The following is a 15,504-nucleotide window of genomic DNA, read 5'->3' on the forward strand; positions in this document are numbered from 1 at the left end:
CGGAAAACTTCGGCCGTGTACGCGAAGACACGATACAATATTTAGGTAGGTACCTCAATAACAGACGCGTTTCTACACAAGCGACCGGGCTTATAAGGTCGCATTGAATGTGCATTTTGTTAGTCGAAACATTACTAGAAAGCTTCGTGTTATATATGCTACAGCGCATGTCGGAGATAATCTGGTCCATATAGTTTTATTGGCTTGCCCTCTGTAAGTTGTGCCTTCGCACATGCCCTCCGCAATCGTAAAAAGCAGGCCTGGGTGTTTTATATTATGGCCTATCCGTTTATCTCGTCTTTGTACAACTTTATTGAATAAGCTTCCAGATTCCATACCCCTACTGCTCCCAATTTGTTCTCTAACCAATGAATCCCGAACATGCGCTTGTAGCACTACATTTCAAAAGCTGCCTCCGTTCTGCCGGCCCGATAGTCAACGTTTCGTTTCCATACAACAGTATGCTAGAGACCAGAGTTTTGATAATGATTTTTCTTGTTTCACAACTTTTATTATTAGCTTTCTTATTGAATGCTATTCTCTCCTGTTTTATTCAGCTGACAATTTCTGATGTTGATCGAAAATCGTTAGTAATTTTGCTCCCCAAATAAACAAATTCCTTCACTTGTTTACATTTTTATTACCTAGTACAATGTTTGTTTTTAATTGCTCTTCCTACCACCATTCATGTAGTTTTTCTGTTTGTCAATATAATTTCCATTCTACTTAACGCTTAATTTAGTTAATTTTCAGTGTCAGCAATCAGTGCTAGATCGTCTGCATAATTTATTATGTCTATCCTCTGCCTTTGTATTTTCACCCCTGGCCAATTTACCATATGTTCACTTAACTCGTCAATGGCTTACTGTATGCAACAAATTCAACGGCTCTGGGGACATTAAACAGCCTTTTCTCACTCCTTGGTCAACTTTTGCTTCCGCACAACTTTCTCCACTAAGTATTATTGCTATTTTTCCGGTACAAGTTTCATATCGCTCTACTGTCCTTCTAATTCATTCCTCTTTTGTTAAGTATCTTAAAAATTTGTTGCCGGTCTATCCTATCGAATATTACATTCTGTTCAGGTGCATAACAGAATGGCCTCATCTTACGGTAGCAACGGGGTCATCCAGGATTTAGAAAAGCACCATTAATTATATAAAGAAAATAGTGACATTACTCTCCTTTTATTTTTGTTATTTTACACATACATATAACGAATGGGTTTTACGTAAAACTTACGCTGGCTTCGGTTTCTTAATCAAGTGACGGTTATTTACTTAAAAAGGGGTGATTTATAATGGAATATTATAGGATACAGGAGGGAGAGGATTATTTTTTTTTTGTATATAGATCTTTCGCTATATGGTCAACGAATATTTTTATTAACGCACTTCAGGCTCATACTTGATACTTATATATCGTTTGCAACATAAGCGCCAATTTCAAAATGTCTGTTTTTCGTAAGCAATCTGGTGTGGCTTTCTATTCTCTTTGCCTAAACCCGGCTGCGAAACGGCGTGATTAGTTAGTAAAAACAAAATTAAAATAAATGCAAGAATACCTCCATTTATTATGTCGGTAAAGAAGGTTTCTTCGTATAGGTACCTAAATAGAATTTATTGACTTCGTAGTTTAGTTCATAAAACAGCCTGCAGAGTTCAACCGAGACAATACTAAAAGCTTTACACTTCACAATCTAAAAAACAAGCAGTTCTATGGATTCGTCGCGGGTGTCGGTTGTGCCGTTCGTGTCCGCGCAATATTTCTTGTAAACCAGTGTTAAAAAATATTAAAACAAAGGTGAATTTACTATTGGTACCTTCGGTACGGTGATAGTGTGAAACTAGTGTTACAAGTGAATTCGTTCATATATCTTAAATGTTTCAGTGAATACAATACAACAAATGTCAGACTGTTCAATCGACGACAATAACGGAGTATTTTCAATAGGTAAGGAAAAATCAATTAATGCTATAATATTACCGAAGAATTCTGAGATAGTTTTATTGCAGTTTTAGAATACGTTTATTCTTCTAAAAGGCTAATTAAAGATAGTAATTTTGAATTTTTAATCAAAATGGCGCCCGCGCTCAGCGGGGGGAATGTTAGTTTTTCATTTTTTGACAGTTTTGCGAGGATTCGGTTATCGGGGATTTACATAAATAAACCAGTTCTTTTCGTTATTCTCACCCTGGGTCGAGTTAATATATTTATTGCATCCAGTTGTGTTAATTTCTCTTGTTACGTAGCGGTTGTGCAAACTGTCATTTATTACATTCGCCTATTTATGTTATAACTGTATATTTTACGATTTAAATAATATGATATATATAGTACTTTGTACGAATTTATTTATTAATGTTTAACTGATTTTTAAGAAGTGTTCTACGTGTATTATATGGAAGAAGAAAAATAAACTACTTGTACACTTAATTATATATAATAACATATAAGGTTTTAAGTAGTCTTATGCGTGTGTTTATCATTTTTTAAAATTCTTATTGAACAATAACTTGCACTACTATAGTTTTAGAAAAAAAAAACATTTAAACACAACAAAGTGGCTTGCGTTTGTTTACGTTTTCACATGGGCACTGGTTATTTTCTAAAAAATTGTAATTTTCAATGGATGTGAGTAAGGTACGGTTCGGTCTTTAGTTGGTTGGAAGATATTACCTTTTAGCAATAAGCCCGCCAATGTACTGAAATAAATACGGGAAGTGGTAATCTCATCTTTTGTGTATATATTTTTATTCAACTAGTCAACTTTTAGAGATTCCGCTTCATACGCACATTAATGACGGTGCAATAACTTAATTATTGTACATTTCTTTTTGTAAAAATCCCCTCCCCATTTCCAATAACTCGTATGTCCTAAATCTTGTACGAATACGGGTATGCAACCCCGAGTGCCCTAGCCATCGCCGCTATTCTTTTCCTACCGGCTATTACTACTCTATTTTCATTTCCGTCGTGTCTTTCGCCCCGAGCTCCTTCACTTACGTCATCCGTACGCGTCGAATACGTCCCACTCCTTTATGAGCGCAGCGCTGAACACCTTGCCTCCTCATAATTAACGATCGAGTTAACTGGATCGTACATTTTGTATATTAAATGCATTTTTAACTTTGTGGTATGATAACACTCTCCTTATTCATCGTTCACTTACATTATACCACTTTTATTAAAGTGGTATTACACAAAGTGAACGGGGAATGATAAGGAGAGTGTTAACTGGATCGCGTGCCCTGTGCACATTTGGGTACGGATAAGGAGTGGAGATGAAGAATAAAAGATGAAATCTCCTCAGTAGCGGTACGTATGCTGTTCGCAAACAATTGAACACATAGAGCGTTTGTGCACTACACGGAATTTTACCGTCCGGCAGTCCGGTTTTTAAAAATAAAAGCGACTACGACAGTTTAGCGTGATCGAATTTACACGCACCGTGATCACCACCGATCAAGCGCACCAATCCGAAGAAAGACTGCCAAAAGCACAAGCCAATCACCCTTTTTATCATGCTAACCGGACTGCCGGACGGTAAAATTCCTTTAGTGTTCAAGGGCCCATAGGGCTCTTGTCCACTACCCGGAATTCCGTGTAATTTTACCGTCCGGCACGTCAGTTAGCGTTTTAAAACAACGATTGGCTCGGATCGGCTTGTGCTTTTGTCCATCTTTCTTCGGATCGGATTTCTTGATCGGTGCGTGATCGAATTTACGCGCAACGTGTTCACGCACCGATCAAGAGCACCGATCCGAATAAAGATGGACAAAAGCACAAGCCAATCCAAGCCAACCATCGTTTTATCACGCTAACTGAAGTGCCGGTAGTGCACAAGCGCCCATATTCGGTGAAAAGTGCCTTCTTGGAATTTGGATAATATGTTACTAAGACAACGAACAGTGTCTTGTAACATTTGGAAGTGGTTCGCGAAACTGCCGGTCGGCCGAGAGACCAGCTGAATAATGATGAGCAAATAGTGAGAAGCCAGTACTGACGATTCATCTGGCGGGTTGTTATGTCAGCTGCTCGCTGTACGCTCTACTAATTACCATATTTTAATATTCAACGCGAACATATCTGTACCGAGCGCTCTTTGCCGAGAAAAACTCCGCCTCGAGATGAAAGTCCACCTCGGCCAGCGCGAGATGTGGCGTGGCGGTCCTCGCTGTTCCTCAGATCGGCGCCGTGTTAACGCGATCTTTGATCGCACGACGAGAATTTATCAGTCCTCCACTACACATTATTAGACAGAGGAGTGGGATATATTTCATGGGATACAGACGACGTAAGTGGAGGGGTTCAGGGTGAAGGACATTACTGCCGTGTTTAAATTGGACAGTTGGAAAAGATGGTAGAAGAAGGAGACATATTACAATTTAAGAATTATTTTATATTAAACGTTACCCCGCCGGGAACCGAACCGAGAGCCTTACCACGTAAGGTACTTTGCGTATAGTGACCGAACGTGATAACCATTAATTTTATTTTATTGATGTATCAAAATAGATGAAGTCTTTATTGAGAATGAGATTATAAATCTCGAGGCATTTTCTGGACATATCCTAAAACTGGTATTAACGCTTAGTTTTCTCAAAATTCGGTTTATTTTTGTCAAACATTCTTCGCTGTATGTTCTATGTAGATAATCGGCAGGTAGGCACAGATTTGCATTACGATTTTCTTGTGAGTTTGCGCCATAGCGGAGTATCATTATCAGAAATGAGCCATCGCAATTATTTTATTATGATAATAGCAACCTATTTTACCGTTGCCAACGTAATAATTGAACCGCCTTCGTTTCCCATGTTATTGTAGCCAGCATCATAATGGGCGCAGTTCCATACCATTACATAGCACCTCGACAAACCTGTATCTAATTGAAGGGCTCATAATCTGTCATCGAATGGTTCAAGTGATCACTTTATACATTGAGTAACATTAATCATTCTACCTATGATTGAAAACTTAGGTAGTGATTCTGAGTAATGTTTGCATCAGGTATGAATGGGAACATTAAGAAAGGATTTCTGGCATGGTTTCGCCACGTGTGACACGAATGATAGATCATGACTTGAACCCGTACGATGGAGGCTGCATTTCAATCCGAAATGTTGCCAGAAAATGCCAATGCAAGTGCTAAATTACAACTGTAAAAAAAATTACGATTTTTTCTCGAAACTATTGAATACAGGAGAGGGAAGATGTTGGACTACTTGATACAATGTATAATTTGTCGTAAAATGTATTTGGGCGAAAAATTAATGGAAATAGAAAAAGAAGATTCCCAACAATGAAGGCGAATATCAACGTACAATACGCAAGTGCTGGCAAAGAAGACAAAGGCTTGAATTTTGGTACACGAACTTAATGAAATACGGGAAATAAAAATCCACTGTTTGCACTTGTGTTATCATTAGTGTGCGCCTTGTACCACTTGCTTATGTCATAATAAAAATGCATTATTCTTGCATCAAACACTCTGATGCTCTTGGAATGCGTTTCCCACCTGTTCTGCTCTGTCAAGTCGACTTGAAATCATATTCGCATCGAGTTTTCTCCAGAAAAAACAAACGATATGCAATAATGACAAGAGGCGCCCTCAGAAAGGTATTGTCACCATTTTTTTTATTGCATAATAAATTAAAACGTTAAATTGCAAGATTATCCTTACATTCTTGTCAATAAATACCCTAGCTCAGAACGTTTTGTTTCGTATCTACATAGAACCTCAAATATGTATAATATCTTAATTTACCCGTCACGAACTGTCGTAATAAGACGTTTTAACTACTACTACTACCATCACGCCACAGTAGGCAGAGAGAATGGAACGTCACACTCTTCTGTCTTGACACACTCTCCTCGCCTCCTTCACATCCACACATCTAGTCATACTTGCCCCCTGATTACGCAGACTTTTGACACCACCAGATTTTAGGTTCTGATATACCTGATTCTGGCGAGTCTTTTTCGGCCGCCCTCGTTCTGTTATCCCGCTCACATTCGCCACGTATATTTTGTTAGTTATTGTCTCGTTATACATTCGCTCCACATGTCCATACCACCTTAAAGTGAAATAACAACGTTTGACGTTTAGGTGGTACATTAGCTAGAGTCGCTATTTTTATTTGTGTTAAAATTAATTATTAAAAATATTTTAGAATTCGTTCAATATTATATTCTCAATATTATTAATATTTAGAGCATTTTCTTTGTGGCTAGTCATTTTTTCTTTTATATTTTTTTTTGCAAAAATGTTAGTATTACATACTTACGTATCAAAAGTAATTGTCCTGACTAACAGACGGGTACGTCTCGAAATCGGTAGACATAAAACTCTCGGTGAGTGGTTATATACTAATATTACTAATATTACTAATATTTTTGTAAAAAAAAAAAATAAAAGTAAATATTATCTTCTCAGCCTCCGTAGTGTAATGGTCAGCATGCTCGGCTACCGTACTGGAGGTCCGGGCTCGATTCCCAGGGGGGGGTAAATAAATATAAATGATTTTTTCACTCTAATATTTATTCAATATTACCCCGGACTGGTACCTGAAGCGGAGGGCTGATCACCTTTCCTTCATGTGGTCATGATCAAGATAACACTGCGTTTATATGATGCAGTGCCCTATGCACCATCGGGTGCAGATAAGGGTTTGAAGAAATATCCTGTTTATACCACTTTACGTTATCTATGTACATACTTATGTACTTATTGACACAATATTTTTTGGTCGTTCTATTATCCCCATAAGAAATTGTCTCTTGTACGAGGTTCGCCGCGTTTCATTGCACCTGTGTTGTGCGACAGTATGCAGTGATATAACAAGCCGGGATATCTCCGGCCACTTACCTACCCGAACGGTGACAGGTGCTCTATTCACCAACATGTGGCACTCGACATTGATTTACTTCACACCTAAATACTGGAGCGTTTGCGTAATGACAACGTGCATTTCATAATTCTGGTGCAACAAAGGAAAGAAAAATTAAAACGGGCCTCTCATCTTGTACGTGTGGTTTATATAATAAAGTATTTCGGAAAGTTGTGCAACCCGGACGTATTGGCTGGACGTCTCTCGCTCGACAGGTAAATTTTGGTTTCTTTGTTTATTTTACTACTACCACTGCTACCGTCACTCCGTTTCCCGCAGCGGTAGGCAGAGAGGATGGAACGCCATACTCTTCTGTCCTGACATACACTCCTCGCCTAGTCATACATGCCCTCCAATTACGCAGACTTTTGACACCACCAGATTTTAGGTTTTTTCTTTTTCGGCCGTCCTCGTTCTGTTATCCCGCTCACATTCGCCACATATATTTTCTTAGTCATTCTCTCGTTATCCATTCGCTCGGCATGTCCATACCACCTTTAAGAACTCTTCCTAATCTTTTCAATTATCTCTTGTTCAGCCTAACTAACATTCATTTTTCATATCTTCGTTTCAAAGTTAAACCACTCAAAAACTTAAAAAAGAGGGTCAAACCACTCTTCAACTTTAATCACGGAATACTTTCAGTTTAGTGATTCTTACTACGAAGTCTTTCATGATTCAATGATTAAGTATCCGCGATTAATAATAATCTGAGGTGATATTGATTGCTCGATATCTGCAGCTATTACAAACGATAAGATTATGTTGGGAAATGAATATTAATTCCTGGAAGCTGTGATTTTGTTTAATTCTGCTTATCTTAACTTTTACGAAATGTTCCCACATTTCTGTGCGGATCTTCGCACAATAAAATGCGATAGTGTTTATATATCTCCTTTTATCATATCTCCCAAAAAAATATTACTTTTAGTTTGATGTCGAAATCAATGTTTAGCGTTGAAAAGTATTACGAACATCGCTGTTTATATTATCGATTAGAAACACAGGAAATGAGTATGAGAATACGCTAAAAATAAAATAAATTATGATTAAGTTTATATAAGAAATAATATGAACGTTAGAACGACAAAATTATTATTAGGATCCGCTATTTCGGATTCATATGGACTTATTTATTGACTTCTGCATGTTCAAAATCAATTTACAGCGACGTACTCAAATCTTCTACAGAATTTGGTAATTTTAACCAGTTATTTTTTCAATGCAAATATGTTACACTGCAATCAAATCTGCACCATAAACACATGCTGTACATTAAGTTAATTTGCCGTACATTATATGAAACAGGTTTTGGGTTCCGAAACTACACCACCTTGCAAGGTTATACGCATGTATGTATGTACATACTCGTATATACAGTTTATCGCAAGTGGAAGTGTTATTCGGTGCTGTACCCACTTGTAGCTAACATTGACATCGTCGCGAGGGCATTTCTAGAGGTCGGAATTAGTACACCAAATATTTCTTCTTCTTAGAGGATCTGTAAGATCTGTTTTGTTATCCGTCTCTTGTGATATGACTCACGCCATTGCTTTGGAGACCTTCCAGGTGGTCGTCTTCCGTCTGGGTTCTCTTGAAGAGCAATTTGGGCCAGTTTGTGTACACCAAATGTATATGTACCTATTACTTTTTTAAAATATCAGCAACCCTTTTTTCTCAGCCCTGAAAACGATTCGTAGGACCACTGACTGCTTTGGGGTGTCTGACTACGTATTCCGAATCGTGAAATTGCTACAAAAATATCAGTTGAAAAATAAAACATTTTTTGCGGAAATTTAATCGATACCAGGAAAACAGGAAAAATAATGGTATGAAAACTATTTTTATGACGCGCGTTTCTAACACAATGGACCATAATCCGATTTTAACACTTGTATTTTCAATAGATCGCGTAATATTTTGGCGTTATCGTGGGAACACTTTACCCATAGACAATGAAAATATTGTTACTTATTTTGGAGAATACGAAATTCAACTTATTTGACATTGCCATCGCGCGTTTCTGGTAGTATGGTATTTACTGGGATTATTTTCGTTTTGTACAATACACTTAGTATCCTTATTGTAAATGGCTGAAGCGCCATTTTATGCGTTTTCTGCCTGAGCGATTCTATATTTATTTACATACATACTTAAAAGAAAAAAAATACTCAAACGAAAGTTTATGTTTTATTATATACATATGTACTTAATTATTATAATAATAGTAACTAAAAAACAAAAACCCCTACAAATAATCTGAAACACACTAAACTGGTGCATTAGACACAAAAATGTAATCTTACGAAAAGTGTATGAAAAGTATCTTTCGCTTCAAGCCTTATCGTTTAGCAGCTTCGACGCTATAGTGAAAATCGTTTAGTGTTAATGCTCGCTGTAATAAACAGTAATTTGGCTGGAAGCACTTCATATTAATTTGACGTGATTCGTAAAGTAGTTGGAGTGCAATCATCTGTTGGCGGAGCGTTCTAGGCGAGGTTCAAGTTCCTAGGGTCATAGGCCATATTATCGAGCCGGTTGCGAGTGTCATCCTAATCCGGACTCTCGGCGAAATGTCCGTATTTAGACAGATCGAATGTTTTTTTTTTAAACTCAGATTGAAAGTGCCGAAGTTCCGGTTTCGCACATTTGTGAGTAATGTATAATTTTGCTTATTTTTGTTGTTTTTATATAAATGTCGCTTATTCTCATTTTGTAGAGTGCCAAGAAGGCTTATGCTTGGCTTGTGACTCGAGATGAGTATTTGAGTATTAGAGTGACTAACCACGTATTGACGAGCGGAGACAGCCAAAGTCCAATAATTGCGAACAATTCGTAATAAACAGAACCGAAAGCAATCTGTGATTAAGTTCAATACTTTTATTGTATGAAAAAATTATTCTATACATCTTCAAACACCCCAATGGTGCACAGGGCACTGCATCATATAAAAGCAGTGTTATCTTGACCGTTGACATATGAAGGATAAGTGATCAACTCTCCGCTTCAGGTAAATATTAAATAAATAATAGAGTGAAAAAATCACTTACATTTATTTCACCCCTCCCTTGGGAATCGAACCCGGGACCTCCAGAACGGTAGCCGAGCATGTTGACCATTACACTACGGGGGCGTGCATTTTATATATACCATACAGAGATTCTTAAAATACGCAGACATCAGTGCAATGACAATTTTTGTCCCACATTCGTTTTTATGAGAATTCAGCAGCGGCCGACGATATCTGCGTTTCAAATTCGAATTTTAGTGTTGATGTTGATGATTTTGGTCCGTTGCTCTAATTTTTCTTCGTATTTGATCGATTTTGGCAGCCACCTTAGCGCAGCAGCCGCCGCGCACGTGTGTCGGTAGAGTCGAGATTAGCCTGCACCGTCCCGTGTGGGAACGCCACTGAGTAGCGTGGGGAACACAGATTTGGCGCTTGACACACTGAAGATGGAAAAAAACGACGTACACAACATCTGGCTGTGCTATTTTTTTCTTTTACCTCCGGAACGAATTTTAGCGCACAATGTCAGAGTTCAAGATAGACTGAGAACTGTTTTTTTTTAATTTAACGATTATGTATATATATATATATATATATATATATATATATATATATATATATATATATATATATATATATATATATATATTGTAAATACCAATAATCATAAGTAATTCTTAATAAGAGGACTTGCTTTAGCCTTTCCTAATAAAAAATACTTATACTGACGATCTTCGTAGGTCACTGTATAATTTCAATATATTTTTGTCAAGAAGAGTTTAAGACATCGTCTGGTACATTTATCGCTTTATTTTGTTTAAAAAAACTTCAAAGTCGATTTGAATTCCGATCTTAGTGTCGCTACACATAGTCATTTTGCTTTTCCCAGGATTACATTTCCAATAACATATAATTCTTCAGTAATTCTACCACTGTGCAAGCTACTATGCTATGGGAAGGACTATGCCTCCTTGTCTAGTATCACCCTATTGTTATTAACCTTCATCTCACCACGCTAAAGATCGGCAATCATTAATTGTTTTTAAATTGTAGAATTCCGTTTTGTTTTGTATTGATTTATAACAATAAGCCTACCGAATCAAGTACAAAAAGCAAATTAAATCAATATAAATCAAAAAGGTTTAAAAGTGGGTAAAGGATAATGTTTTTTTCTTCTTCTATTATTATGTTTAAATGACTCGATGATTCATTTCAAATGAGATGTTATTGTGGCCTGTGGTCAGAGAATGCGGATACTTAGTCATTTTCATCCTAACTACAAACTATAGTCATTATGCTGGAACTCTAGTCAAAATGTCAAATTCTTAATCTAACTCGTCTTCTCTCATTTCCGAGAATATCCATAATTAGCAGATTTCAGAGATTATTCATGCGTAGCAAACAAATACCTTAATTTCGAAACGAATAACTCGATCGTTTTTCTCCGAACCCGGGTAGTGATCTATCCGTTAAAAAAAATTAACCGACCAACCTACGCCAAAAAAAACTCAATATGTATTACGATTTTTTTTAAATTCATATCACGCCTGTTACTCATATATTTATTAATATACACACTGGTGAGTTTTGTTCACGTCCATTGAATTAATATGGTTTCATTTATTTTATTTTATTTATTTGGAAAAAATAATGCCTTAAATAGAATGTGAACCAATTCATTTCTTTACATTCGGCATCCTACAATATTTCATCTTCATAAAAAAACTTTATTATGAGTATTATTTGGTAAGAATTGTGTCTTTATTAGAGCATGTGCTTTCTTCTTCTGGCCCTTATTAACATCCATTGGTGAATAGAGCACTGGATCAGATAGACGTAATGTTAACTTGATCTCTAATTATGTATATGATGCCAGGGTGAAATCTGTCCTACGATTCAGGCGCCGATACAGGGTAGTATTAATTAATAAATAAATATTAGAGTGACAAATCTCTCTCCCCCTCCGTAGTGTAGTGGTAAGCGTATTTGGTTACCGTGCCGGAGATCCCGGGCTCGATTCTCAGGCGGGTTAAAATAAATTTAATTGATTTTCATTCTCACATTTATTTAATATTACCCTGGACTAGTACAAGAAGCGCAGGACTGAGCACCTTGTCTTCGTGCAATTAATGATCGAGATAACACTGCGTCGATATGATGCAGTGCCTTATGCACTATTGAGTGCGGATGAGTGTTAGAAGAAGAATAATAAAAAATTCATATATTTATTATGAGCCAAGGAGGCGAATAGCTTGTGTTGCTCCAGTAAATACAAACTTTTTTTTATGAAGGCTGCAGGTAGAAATGTCCTATTTTCTCAGTCGTTGGATTCGTCACTTTCGGAACCTATCTTCCAAATTATGCTTTATCTTCTGAGTTGTTTCCTGGGTTCTAGAAACAACAAGAGACATATGTTTTGGGAAGAAATTCTTATTGCTTGAAATTTTCTACCCAGATCCATTTCCCGGCTTCTGCCACGATATTCCCTCCACATTGCCGTGCCGCATCTTGCGCAAGAGCGCTAAAAATACACACAACGCACCATCCATTCCATTTACTAACAAAACACACGCCCTTTATTATTATGTATATATTTATTTTTATTATGCATACACGTCTTTTATTCACATCGCCCATATTCAGGCTGGTGTATAAAGCCCGTACAAGAATGGACTATCTCTTTGTCGAGTTTTATTATATTTAAATTTCTTCTTAAATGTGAATTTTCAACATTTGATGCGCGGTGAAAATAAAGTCATAGACACACTTATTTACCTACTTAGTTTTTTTTCAATTAAATACTATATAATGTGAAATTTTTACGTGTCGTCTACATTACAAAACATCCTATTTTAAAATATATTTCTACCGGAGCAAAAATTGTTTATTAAAGTTGTTTTATCATGTGTATAATTAATCATTCGAATAAAATGTATTCGATATCAAGAAGTTTTTTCCTCAATGATCTAATTTTGACGTTTGAGTTCATTGTTTGGTATGATGGTTTAGATTTCGATATGCTATGATACTATTTCAATATGAATACGTATATACTTAGTAATAGTTGGAAAAAATTAACCCAAGCGTTTTTGTTTTTTTTTATATAATTTTTTTAATAAACTTGAAAAATATCGTAAAGCAGTTTATTTTCTGAAAAAGTTAATGATATAAAAATATATACATATTTATGTGTTCATATTTTTTATGACATGAATTTCGCAACACCCACTCTCTGTACATCACGATCCATAAAAGGCGTATTATGATATTCTTTTGTGATTCATTTAAGGAATTAGTATATAAAATACACATCCCACGATCAATAAATTCATCTCCAATGTAACAAAAAGAATCGATTACTCGAGAGTAATTTTACTCTGCAGGTGCACCTTCTAACAAACGACGCTTCCCTTTGAAAAATTGAGTGTCATACAACTCTAGTCTTTATGTACCTACAGTTGAAAAGCGCATGGCTTTTGATCTACCTACAATCTATTATTATATAATATTTTTATTGTATTTTTACGTGTTTAATTTTATCAGTCTTTGTATTTTGTAATTTTATATAAACGAGAATGTAGCCTGCCTGATACAAACGCAGGTGCTGTGCATGGCCTTAATCAAATTTGTATTTTACGCGATATTGCATGTAGGCACATATGATCTTTGCAGATGTGCAACATGGTAAAAGCGTCAACTTTTCAAGGGTTAAAATATATCAAGTTTACTGTGCTGATCTAAATGAACGCTTTGTTTGGAAAGATTAGTCGCTTTTTGTCACTCTACCACTCTACATTCACTCTATCCTGCACATCTGAGCACTGTCCCTAGTGAGGAAGAAGCCCGTCGCAGACTTTATTTGGTTCGTTCAGTGCATGGAATCTCTGTCGTCTTCTTCCCCCCATTCTGCCGACCATAACAAATTTCTCGTTTCTCATCTTGCACGATGACCTAATAGCTAGTATATGTAATACATGCTTTTTCTCTTTTTAATAGTCCGTTGTCTTCTTTATTCAGTGCGATGGTGTAGCAAGGGTCCGGTCATGTCTCAGATTCTATCTGTTCTTAATGAATCCACATTTCAAGCAATCATTAATTTCTCTACATCTCCCTCGTTTCTAGCAACATGTCCGATGTACGAAAGAATAACTCGTCTGTATACTTCTTGCACGAAGATCCAGGAGAATAGAGAGATAACTGTCCGCGGATGGCGGAGCATATGGCGCCAATACCATATCTCGAAGGCGTCAGGCATCTGAGGCTGTATCTAGATCGTTGTTAATATTTGCGCAGATTAGCGTGCGTCAGAGGCCGCCCTTGGCCGCCGCAGTAGCGGCACCTGCGGCGGGCATTCCTCGTCCGAGAAGAGCGCAAGGCCTCAGCAATGGCCGCCTTTCGTTCCTGCGTTCTCCAGTCATTCTGTGCGTTAGTGCCTCGATTTGCGTTACCTCTGCAAACGATACCTCGCTATGATATAATATGGCAATCCGGCTAGGTTTATATTATGTTGACTATGAGCAAGTTCACACATCAGTGGATATTACTTCCCGGAATGAGAAACTATAGGAATCGACCAAAAGAGAGAAACTAATATTTTTTGTTTAATCTATGTGGAAATACCATCAAATAAAAAATTATATAATTATATATTTTTTTGACATCTCATCAAAGATGAAGAAGAATATGGAAGTCTGGGCATTTACGGGGCTGACGACCGTCATAGGCTGGTTTAAGTGATCACTTTACACACGTGTAACATTCACCAATTCCACCCATTATTGACAACCACACTACTCAAATTCTTGGAAGTTCTATATATATGAATCAATTTAGAAACCTTGTTCTTGAATCACTAGAACTTCACTAGAGACATCTATTGGTGAGATGTAAAGAAGCTTTTTATTAAGCAGAAACTCTTATATTAGTATGTGAGGTCCGAATGTTCTCTTTGTTGTGGAAACCTTTCCCTATTATCATTCTTGTGTTATTTTTACCTATATTGACGGTAGTACATATTTCTGATGATGGAACGATTTTAGGAACGTTTCGTATCTGTATCATTAGACGGGGTTATCGGTGATCGCAGTGATCTAGTGTCTGACACAGTTATCGAGTTTTTTTGCTGGCGGGGACGGCTTTTGCATATCGACCAATGTACTCGTATATTATATCAGCTGTAAACAAACTTATAAGTCAGGTTTGTAAGTTCGCATAGGGCGCTTACAAAAGATTTTCTTATTGGCGTGGTGCAAATAGGTACTACACTTGATGCAAAATTATCTTGTTTAAAAATTACACGACAGCTGTGTATTATTATATTAGGCTTCAAATCTAGGTCTAAAATCTTCTACATTTATCCCGAATGCCTAAATAATTTCCATTGCCATAAATAATGCCGTACTTGGAAGAAATGTGATTTTTGCACTTTTTTTATACCACAAAGTAACGCTTCACTTCGAGGGTATTTTCTCCGATGGTAAGCCATCGCCATCAGGACTACCCTAGTACTAAACTAATCGAACTAGAGATGATACGAGACTAGACGTTTAGCACGAGAACTTTCTAGATGAACATATTGTGTAGGCTGTCGTATCTGCGGCCGCA

At 36.8% G+C, this 15,504-nt stretch overlaps 1 protein-coding gene across 9 annotated transcripts in view; it reads left to right on the forward strand.

Moving 5' to 3' along the window:
* LOC148309302 (IQ motif and SEC7 domain-containing protein 3-like) overlaps positions 1-15,504 on the forward strand; it is a 113,045-nt gene that overhangs the window by 4,411 nt on the left and 93,130 nt on the right. For 8 of the 9 annotated variants that reach the window (XM_088260337.1, XM_088260334.1, XM_088260342.1 and 5 more), the window contains exon 1: positions 1,753-1,953. The exons of the other annotated variant lie outside the window; for it this stretch is intronic. The gene's annotated coding sequence lies outside the window, so the exon portion shown is untranslated. Of the gene's footprint in view, positions 1-1,752; positions 1,954-15,504 lie in introns of those variants that run through there. 9 annotated transcript variants of the gene reach the window in all.

The sequence above is a fragment of the Brachycentrus maculatus genome, unplaced genomic scaffold (genome assembly GCF_059751285.1).
Source record: "Brachycentrus maculatus isolate JH-2025_06_01 unplaced genomic scaffold, ASM5975128v1 h1tg000131l, whole genome shotgun sequence".
Lineage (NCBI taxonomy): Eukaryota > Metazoa > Arthropoda > Insecta > Trichoptera > Brachycentridae > Brachycentrus > Brachycentrus maculatus.